Source organism: Triticum urartu, chromosome 4A, assembly GCF_056163025.1.
Source record: "Triticum urartu cultivar PI428250 chromosome 4A, HENAU_Tu73, whole genome shotgun sequence".
Lineage (NCBI taxonomy): Eukaryota > Viridiplantae > Streptophyta > Magnoliopsida > Poales > Poaceae > Triticum > Triticum urartu.
The window spans coordinates 509,765,738-509,776,856 of NC_141876.1; positions in this window are offsets into that span (position 1 = coordinate 509,765,738).

Here is an 11,119-nt window from a genome sequence, read left to right on the forward strand (position 1 = left end):
GCTCAGGTATACAACGTCTAATAACACCATCCACTCCTTCTTTATAAAGATGTGGGTCATCCCAAAAGTAATGCCTCAAATCATAGAAGAACTTTTTCTTTTGCTGGTATGTGAAACTAGGTGGTATAAACTTAGCAACGATGTAATTAGCACAATCAGCATACCATGGAGCAGTATGAGAAGCATTTATGACATTTAATTGCTCATCAGGGAAGCTATCATCAATAGGTAGTGGGTCATCAAGCACATTTTCTAACCTAGACAAGTTGTCTGCAACGAGGTTCTCATCTCCTTTTCTATCAACAATATGCAAATCAAATTCTTGTAGTTAGAGAACCCATCTAATAAGTCTAGGTTTAGCATCTTTCTTTTCCATGAGATATTTAATAGCAGCATGATCAGTGTGAATAGTTACTTTAGAATCAACAATATAAGGTCTAAACTTATCACAAGCAAATACAACTGCTAAGGATTCTTTTTCAGTAGTAGCATAATTTCTTTGAGCATTGTCTAGAGTTTTACTAGCATATTGAATAACATTTAGTTTCTTATCAACTCTTTGTCCTAGAACAACACCTACAGCATAATCACTAGCATCACACATAATTTGAAAGGGCAAAGTCCAATCAGGTGGCTGGACAATAGGTGCAGAAATCAATGCTTTCTTAAGTATTTCAAATGCTTCTACACAATCATCATCAAAAACAAATGGTATATCTTTTTGTAATAAATTAGTCAGAGGCCGAGAAATTTTTGAGAAGTCCTTAATGAACCTCCTATAAAAACCGGTATGACCAAGGAAACTTCTTATACCTTTGATGTCCTTGGGACATGGCATCTTTTCAATAGCATCAACCTTGGCTTTATCAACTTCAATACCTCTTTCAGAAACTTTATGCCCCAAGACAATACCTTCATTAACCATAAAGTGGCACTTTTCCCAATTCAAGACAAGATTAGTTTCTTCACATCTCTGCAAAACTCGATCAAGGTTGCTCAAGCAATCATCAAAAGAAGATCCATGGACAGAAAAGTCGTCCATGAAAACCTCACAAATCTTTTCACAAAATTCAGAGAATATAGCCATAATGCATCTTTGAAAGGTAGCAGGTGCATTACATAAACCAAAAGGCATACGTCTATAAGCAAAGGTACCAAAAGGGCATGTAAAAGTAGTCTTTGATTGATCTTTGGCTGACACGGGTATTTGAGAGAAACCAGAATAACCATCTAGAAAGCAAAAATGTGTATGTTTGGACAATCTTTCTAGCATTTGATCGATAAAAGGTAAGGGGTAATGATCTTTTTTAGTAGCCTTATTTAATTTGCAGAAATCAATTACCATCCTATAACCTGTAATAATTCTTTGAGGAATCAATTCATCTTTATCATTAGGAACAACAGTAATACCTCCCTTCTTAGGGACACAATGGACGGGGCTTACCCACTGACTATCAGCAACGAGATAAATTATACCTGCCTCAAGGAGCTTTAGTATCTCCTTTCTTACCACTTCTTTCATTTTAGGATTCAGCCGGCGTTGATGATCACGAACTGGTTTAGCATCTTCTTCCAAATTAATTTTATGTTGACATAGAGTGGGACTAATGCCCTTAAGATCATCAAGAGTATACCCAATAGCAGCACGGTGCTTCTTCAGAGTTTTCAATATTCTCTCTTCCTCATGCTCTGAAAGGTTAGCACTAATAATAACAAGATACATCTTTTTCTCATCAAGATAAGCATATTTAAGAGTATCAGGTAACAGTTTAAGCTCAAACACGGGATCACCCTTGGATGGAGGAGGATCCCCTAGGATTTCAACATGTAAATTGTTTTTCAGAATAGGTTCCTGTTTAAAGAATACTTCATCTAATTCCCTTCTTTCATTCATAAACATATCGTTTTCATGATCTAGCAAATATTGTTCTAAAGGATCACTAGGAGGTACGGCAATAGAAGTAATACCAATAATTTCATCCTTACTAGGTAATTCTTCTTCATGATGTTGTCTACTAAATTTAGAAAAATTAAATTCATGAGTCATATCATCTAAACCGATAGTAACAACATCTCTTTTGCAATCTATGGTAGCATTAACAGTATTTATGAAGGGTCTACCAAATATAATGGGACAAAAGCTATCTTGTGGGGAACCAAGAACAAGAAAATCAGCAGGATATTTAGTTTTCCCACACAAGACTTCAACATCTCTAACAATTCCCATTGGTGAAATAGTATCTCTATTGGCAAGTTTAATTGTGACATCAATATCTTATATTTCAGCAGGTGCAATCTCATGCATAATTTCTTTGTATAAGGAATGAGGTATTGCACTAGCACTAGCACCCATATCACATAAGCCATGATAACAATGATCTCCTATTTTAACAGAAATAACAGGCATGCCTACCACAGGTCTAGGTTTATCTTTATCACGGGGTTTAGCAATTCTAGGAGTTTCATCATAGAAATAAATAACATGCCCATCAATATTATCAGACAGGAGATCTTTAACAATAGCAATATTAGGTTCAACTTTAACTTTCTCAGGAGGTGTATATGTTTTAATATTGCTCTTACGAACTACAGTTGAAGCTTTAGCATGATCCTTTATCCTAACAGGGAAAGGTGGTTTCTCAACATAGGAAGTAGGAACAATAGGATCATTATAAGTGATAATCTTTTATTCAACTTTAATTGGTGCAGCTACTTTTACTTCTATGGGAGGATGATATTTAAACCACTTCTCCTTGGGGAGATCAACATAGGCAGCAAAAGATTCACAGAAAGAAGCTACTATCTCAGAGTCAAGTCCATATTTAGTGCTAAATTTATGAAAAATATCGGTATCCATAAAAGATTTAACACAATCAAAACTAGGTGTCATACCTGACTCCTTACCATTGTCGAGGTCCCAATCTTTAGATTTGCATTTAATTCTTTCCAATAAATCCCATTTGAATTCAATAGTCTTCATCATAAAAGAGCCAGCACAAGAAGTATCAAGCATGGTGCGATTGTTACCAGAAAGCCGAGCATAAAATTTTTGAATAGTCATTTCTCTTGAGAGCTCATGATAGGGGCATGGATATAACATTGATTTAAGCCTCCCCCAAGCTTGAGCGATGCTTTCTCCTCCGCGAGGCCAAAAATTATATATGTAATTGCGATCACGATGAACAAGATGCATAGGATAAAACTTCTGATGAAATTCCAATTTCAATCGTTTGTAATTCCAAGACCTCATATCATCACATAGCCTATACCATGTCGATGCATCTCCCCTCAAATATAAAGGGAAGACCTTCTTCTTAACAACATCTCCGGGTACACCTGCAAGCTTAAATAATCCACGAACTTCATCCACATATATCAGATGTTCATCAGGATGTTTTGTTCCATCTCCTAAAAAAGGATTAGCTAGCAGTTTTTCTATCATACCCGCAGGAACTTCAAAGCAAGCATTTTCATTTTCATTTTCATTTTCAGTAGGTTCAGTAGGTTGAGGAGCAACTCTTTGCTCTACTGGTCGGGGTAAAGATACCCCGAACAAGCCCCTCAGAGGATTACTTTCCATAGTAATAAGTGACAGTAAATTTCAGCACACTATATAAATTTGTCCTTACCAAATTCCACCTACCAAAGGTGCTTCACTCCCCGGCAACGGCGCCAGAAAAGAGTCTTGATGACCCACAAGTATAGGGGATCTATCGTAGTCCTTTCGATAAGTAAGAGTGTCGAACCCAACGAGGAGCGGAAGGAAATGATAAGCGGTTTCTAGCAAGGTATTCTCTGCAAGTACTGAAATAAGTGGTAACAGATAGTTTTGTGATAGGATAATTTGTAACGAGCAACAAGTAACAAAAGTAAATAAATTGCAGCAAGGTGGCCCAATCCTTTTGTAGCAAAGGACAAGCCTGGACAAACTCTTATATGATGTAAAGCGCTCCCGAGGACACCTGGGAATATCATCAAGCTAGTTTTCATCACGTTCATATGATTCGCGTTCGATACTTTGATAATTTGGTATGTGGGTGGACCGGTGCTTGGGTGCTGCCCTTACCTGTATAAGCATCCCACTTATGATTAACCTCTATTGCAAGCATCCGCAACTACAAAAAAAGTATTAAGGTAAACCTAACCATATCATGTAACATATGGATCCAAATCAGCCCCTTATGAAGCAACGCATAAACTAGGGTTTAAGCTTCTGTCACTCTAGCAACCCATCATCTACTTATTACTTACCAATGCCTTCCTCTAGGCCCAAATAATGGTGAAGTGTCATGTAGTCGACGTTCACATAACACCACTAGAGGAGAGACAACATACATCTCATCAAAATATCAAACGAATACCAAATTCACATGACTACTAATAGCAAGACTTCTCTGATGTCCCCAGGAACAAAAGTAACTACTCATAAAGCATAAACATGTTCATAATCAGAGGGGTATTAATATGCATATAGGATCTGAACATATGATCTTCCACCAATTAAACCAACTAGCATCAACTACAAGGAGTAATTAACACTAGTAGCAACCTACTAGCACCAATCCCGGACTTGGAGACAAGAATTGGATACAAGAGATGAACTAGGTTTTTTGAGATGAGATGGTGCTGATGAAGATGTTGATGGAGATTGCCCTCTCCCGATGAGAGGAGCGTTGGTGATGACGATGGCGATGATTTCCCCCTCCGGGAGGGAAGTTTCCCCGACAGAACAGCTCCGCCAGAGCCCTAGATTGGTTCCGCCAAGGTTCCGCCTCGTGGCGGTGGAGTTTCTTCCGAGAAGATGGCTTATGATTTTTTCCCATCGAAAGACTCCATATAGTAGAAGATGGCCACCGGAGGGCCACCAAGGGTCCATGAGGTAGGGGGGCACCCAGGGGGGTAGGGCGCGCCCCCCACCCTCATGGGCAGGGTGTGGCCCCCCTTGTAATGCCGGGGAATGCTTCCGTTAATTGGGAATCAACTGACCAGGAATTGAAATTCAGGGGGTCGACGGACCTCTAACTAAGGTGAAATAGTATATGAGGAGAAACCTTATGCATCGCGAGTTACTAGGAACATCTATTATCAAGAAGAAGCGGTCAACTAGTGTCTTCTGTGGGATGAATACTGTGCAAGCAGACACGTAAGATTTGCATGAATAAGGGAAGAGGAGTACCATTTTCGGTTGACGGTGTGGTCGCCTCCACATGTCACACCGATCTTCTTCTTTTTGTCGGGGAAACAGATGTTCTGGAGGAGGGTGCAGGCTTGGATGAACCCATGGCCAAATTGTTGATTGTGTTGCCGTGGCCGTATGTCGGCGGAGGGGAAGCAGACCCGAGGCGGCGAAGGACGGCGTAGCAGGAACAACTCCGGTGTGGTGGAGGGTGGCGAAGTTGGAGCGGCAGCGGTGAGGCGTAGGACAGCGTGGTTGAACTGGCTCGGGTACGGATGGCTCAGCCTCGGCTTCAACTACTAGCCATGGAGGGCGTTGTGGTTGAGGTTGCGGTGGACGACGACATTGGGGTATCGGCTCCGGCGTGATGGAGGAGGGCATCGGTTGATGGGTGGAATGGGGTGGCGGGCGGAGGACGTCGGGGTTTCGCCGCTGGTGGAGAGGTAGTTTTTGCGCCCACGGAGTACGAATGGGGAATCAGACGGGTGGGGGGGGGGGAGGGGGGAGAACCATGTTTCGGTCTGGGAGGCGCTTCTTTTTGGCTTCTTTGAACAGAAGATGGGACGCGCTTGTTTGAAATTTGGGGAAAGTACAAACTTTTCCCCCCTCTTAAATTTCAGACCTAGTGCGGGTCAGGGGTAGGATGGTAATCTCAGGTGTCCCAAATAGTGGGCGGGAGTGATTTCAGCCGCGCGCATGTGTGCTTAGGAGGCCATTGTGTATGAATGTTTTTCGGAGGCGGTTGCGTGGCGTCTAGATGAAGCTACAAACCTACCCTGGTTTAGACCTTTGGATGTCGGGCCGGTAGGTTTCACGGGTCGGAGTTATTAGAAAGTAATTTCCTTGTACTACCAAACATTGGTCTCACGAGGTTTCGGGTGAGTAGAGGCTCTTTTGGCGCTTCGTTCGAAATTTTGAAACACAAGCATTCTCGTTTAGAGTACTCTTGAACTTTGAGGATTGACCAAAATAGAAAACGTTAAATTTGACCTTGTATGTTTGAAAACCTCATTAAATTATTCGCTTCTTTTTGAAATTTTGACACTTGAAAATTCCTATAACTACGATTATTTTGGAATGGAGGAGCTAAATTAGAATCTATTTTGTACACAACTACATATGCTATTATGTACAAAATCAGAGCAAGGATTGGTGCCCCCATAATTTAGGTATGATTTACAAATGCCATGATATCAAATTCAAATAATTGAATGGACTTCATGTTGAATTCGATTTTTTTAAACCACCTAAAGTTGAATTCAAATGTATGCTAGTTCATAGGTAGCTATTTATAATGTTCATTGTGTAACGTTCATATGTATAATGTGCTTTACACACACAACATGAACTATACTCACGTTTATATTCGATTGCTAAAGCGATGCATTGTCTGGAGTTCAAAATACTAAGTATGTGGATCAATTGTGTCGAATAATAACATAGACATGCTCAAATTCGATAGAATCTAGATGTCTGATGGATCAATGACCGTTCCTTACACGAATTGCAAATATCATGATCCCATCCTAATATTTGGATATAGTTTATATCTTCAATCAATGTGTACAGTAGTCTTGTACGTGTAGTTTCAATCTCCATCGATGGTCTCTCACACATGCTCACACACTCTCTCCCGAGGTGTCTTTCTCACACACATGCTCTCGATATAACCCTCCCTCCCTCTCGTAACCATTTACGACTGTTTTCACTAACCTTTATCACAAGCACTCTTCCTCTTGCAAGCATACACACGCACAATCCCCATCGACCCTTTCTATATAGATAGACCTGCCTACGTGTCTCCTGTACGCACATTATCTTTAGGCCTGTCTCTCACGCATTGTCTCACACCTCTCTTCCTAATCGACGAGTATGATTCTAGCAGAGCATTCTGTAGGATGCCCCTTAAAGTTAGGTTGGATTAATAGTAATATCAGAAATAAGGGGTTACCTTAGTCCAAGAACCTAGGGTTACAAATCCTAGCCGGCTTTGTCACTGGACATAGAGTCCTTCACAATTATGATATCTTTGTCTTGTACGACTAGTCATCCATGGGTCTCCCTAAATGCGTCGCAGGCCGGCCAATGTGGCGCAGGACGGAACCGAACGAAGGGCCTCACCTCGACCCACCGAACCTCACGTGGTGACACACCCTCTGCCCCCACGTCTCGTTATCTTCTCACACCCACACATACCAACACATACACCACACACAAAAAATATTCTCTTGGTGCCTCTATCCACTCCCCCCTTGCATATACACACTCAAGGGAATCTCTCGCCGTGACATCATATTCGTCTCTCTCTCTCTAGACCACTCTCATTTCTCATGCTATCTCTCCCACGCCCCCCTGTCAGCCCCTCTATCCATGACTCTCTCGAATATGTAATACACACACATACCTCTCTAGGCCCTGCCAAATGCATCAACTACACATTCACACATGTTACATCACCTACCCCATTGATCTAAAAAGCCCTCTCTTCATGTTTATTTTGCATACAATATTCCTTTTGAATAAAGTGTGGCCAAAAAAATATTTTAGAATTTCTACATATATACAACATTACAAAATTATATGGAGGAGTATGAATGCTTGCATTGCATGGTGTCCACAATGATATTTATTCCGCACTGTGAATTTGTATATTTTTATACTATATATAAAGTTAGTCATAATAAAGAGAAATGAAGAGCATCTCTCTCTCATTCGCATACCCCCCTCTACGCCCCTTTCACGTACGCACACAAACTATCTCCAGGTACTCTAAAAGTAAGCCCCCAGCACATTCACGCATGTTTCATCTTTCTCTCGCGATATATACAGTGACGATCATTGTATTTGAAGAGAGAGCACCATACGTACATTGGACTTCAGAATCCACTCATTACGGTCACCATTTATGTTTTGTGGTTATTATACAGTCACGGGCTCACCGTACAACTCTGTATTTGCTCAAGACACGACTAGTTGACTAGTTAAATGCTCCACGTGGCACATCTAGTGTTGCATCACATTATCTCACTACCATTAGGCCCACCTGTCGGCTTGTATCTACTCTACATCTACACTCTTATAAAATATAGCAAGATGCCCATGCGTTGCACGGAACATCAAGATGCATTTGTATGAGTAGTTTATCTCGTGGGAGAAAAGGATGAACAAGGGAAGGCCTTATTTGCAAGTGTGGAGAGGGGTGTGGGTATCTTTTTGCAAAATTGCCATAGTTTCCTTCCTATCCGTCAGATATAGATCGGACGGCCTATATTACAGGATGGCAGGCACACGATCATCACCGACTATGCTTTTTATAAGAGTAGGGATAAAATACACTCTTATAAAAATAGAGTTGGTGATGATGGTGTGCCTGCCATCCTACAATATAGGCCGTCCGATTTATATCTGACGGATAGGAAAGAAACTATGACAATTTTGCAAAACGGTACCCACACACCTCGCCACATTTGCAAATAAGGCCTTCCCTCGTTCATCCTTTTCTCTCACAAGATAAACTAGTCATACAAATGCATCTTGATGTTATGTGCAACGCACGGGCATCTTGCTAGTAAAAATGAAAACAAACGACAAAAAAATATTGGACTGTGGTTCGAAGTCATGACCGCGGGCACAGCGAACAAGGTGGCCTTGTATTGGTATGCTGACCCATCTGTTTTAACACACAGGAGCTGGTGTGTTAAAACTAGTCATACACACAAGCATGCAAGCACACGAACTGCATGCACGCAACACTCACACGAACACATGCACCCACGCACGCACGCAACACTCACACGTACACACGCATCCATGCACGCACGCAACACTCACACGCACACACGCACGCATCCGCCAGGACAACATCCACTAAAAATAAGAAACCTCCCCCACCATCCGCGCGGCAAAAACACCTTTTTTTTTACTAATTTTGATTCTATAATTTTTTAGATCAATATAAATGAGATTTGTATAGATAGCACACAGGAGCAAAACCAAGTGGTACGATTAAGGGCATCCACAACGTGTAGCCAAATGTGAAAATAGCTTTTGGCATCGTGGGAACCATTATGGACGGTGTTGCCAAAGCCAAAAGGATGGAACCGAAGCTCCCTGATTGATTGATTGAAGGAATAGAAAAATGCAACGTCTCTCCTCTTTCTCCCGTGCTTGGACGCATGTACGGTATAGAGGACAGAGTCTACTCCCCTATCCCTTCTATCACAAATCTCAAAGTAGTGAGGCGTCAAATCACAAAGCACGGACGAAGCAACCATCATTTCACTCTTCGCTGACTACGCTTCTCCATCATCTTCTTCGAGAAACCATCTCACCGCACTAAGCTGGACGGACGACGCTATTGTGTACGAGTAGTACTAGTACATTTACGCGTCCTTTGGTTCAACGGACTTCCTGGATGCGAATACGATGGTTGTCTTGGCTTGCAGGCGGCACTTGCGAACGACTTACCGTGGTCTCCCTCAATGGTGTTCTCCGTCGAATGCATTTCGCCAAACCACAACGTTCGAGGTATCATCGACGTCACTACAATGGGGAAGGAAGTCAAATATAGTTACTACCTCCATTTTTTTGTACACAAGGCCAGTTTATCAAAATTACAATTTGCAAAAGGCCACTAACACTTATCAAGGAAAAATTGATGGGGTTTGCCGCGTACTAGCAACCAAGGACATTAATATCCCTTGCATGCATGCGGAAGTGAGAAGGTTGGTTTGCATGGCGCTGCATTAATCAAGCGATGAGGAGTGAGATGGTTAGCTCTTTGTGCTTTGGAGAAGAAATACACATTAATTGACACATGAAACGAGGATTTGTATCGATTAATCCCGCGAAGGAAAACCCCGCCTTTCTTTTTTAACACTAGTACTCCTAGTATGTAGTACTACGTACTTATCCTGTTTGGGTCTAGGCCTTGCATTGCCATACTTCGCCACACATTTTTGCCAAGCTTGCCGAAAGTTTTCAAAATGAAAAGGAGGTACACTTGCGCACGGCTATCGCGGTCGCACCGCACCCTCACACGGTCGCTACTACACGCCGTGGTCGCACTGCACCCTCACATGCACAATCGCTCCTATACGCCGCAAACCCAACCAAGGGAACACACCCTCACTGACACGTGTTGTCGCATGTGAACAAACCAAACTCAGCCATCCTACCGCTGACACATAATTTTCATTCATAGAGTATGTTTATCCAACCGCATGTTCGGGAGTATCCGTATGGCCCGTGCAGTGATCTGTTGGGGAAGAAGAAGAGGTGAGGAAGAAGGGTTAGGAGACGTAGGATATTCATCCAACCGCCTGAAATGGTAGACTGACCCAAGTCAGGCGACTTGCATAACAATATATGTTTTTACACAACAAAAGATCCATAAAAACAACAACATAAAGAAAAATTATCACTGCTCGCGGAACGAGACGGCCTCGTCGTCTTTGGCTGCCGGCGTGAACCAGCCGTAGCTGCCGACGTGTGTCTCCGCACCGTGGTTGTCCTCGGCCTCCAGCTACTCGTTCACGCGGAGCGTGCGGGCGCTCTGCACGGATGAGAGCACCGCCCGGTTCAAATCGAGGACGTCCGGTTCCGCCTGCAGGAGGGCCTCGATGGTAGCGGCATCCACGCGCTCCGCGTCAAGTCGAGCCTCTGCCACCCGGTTCAAGTCCAGGACGTCCGGTTCCGCCTGCAGGAGGGCCTCGATGAGAGTGGCATCCGCGCGCTCCACGTCGAGTTGAGCCTCTGCCGCCTGGTTCAAGTCCAGGACGTCCGGTTCCTCCTACAGGAGGGCCTCGATGGCAGCGGCATCTGCGTGCTCCGCCTCAAGTTGAGCCTCCGCCGCCCGGTTCACATCCACGACATCCGGTTCCGCCTACATGAGAGCCTCGCGATGGCAGTGGCATGCGCGCACTCTGGGTCGAGTTGAGCCTC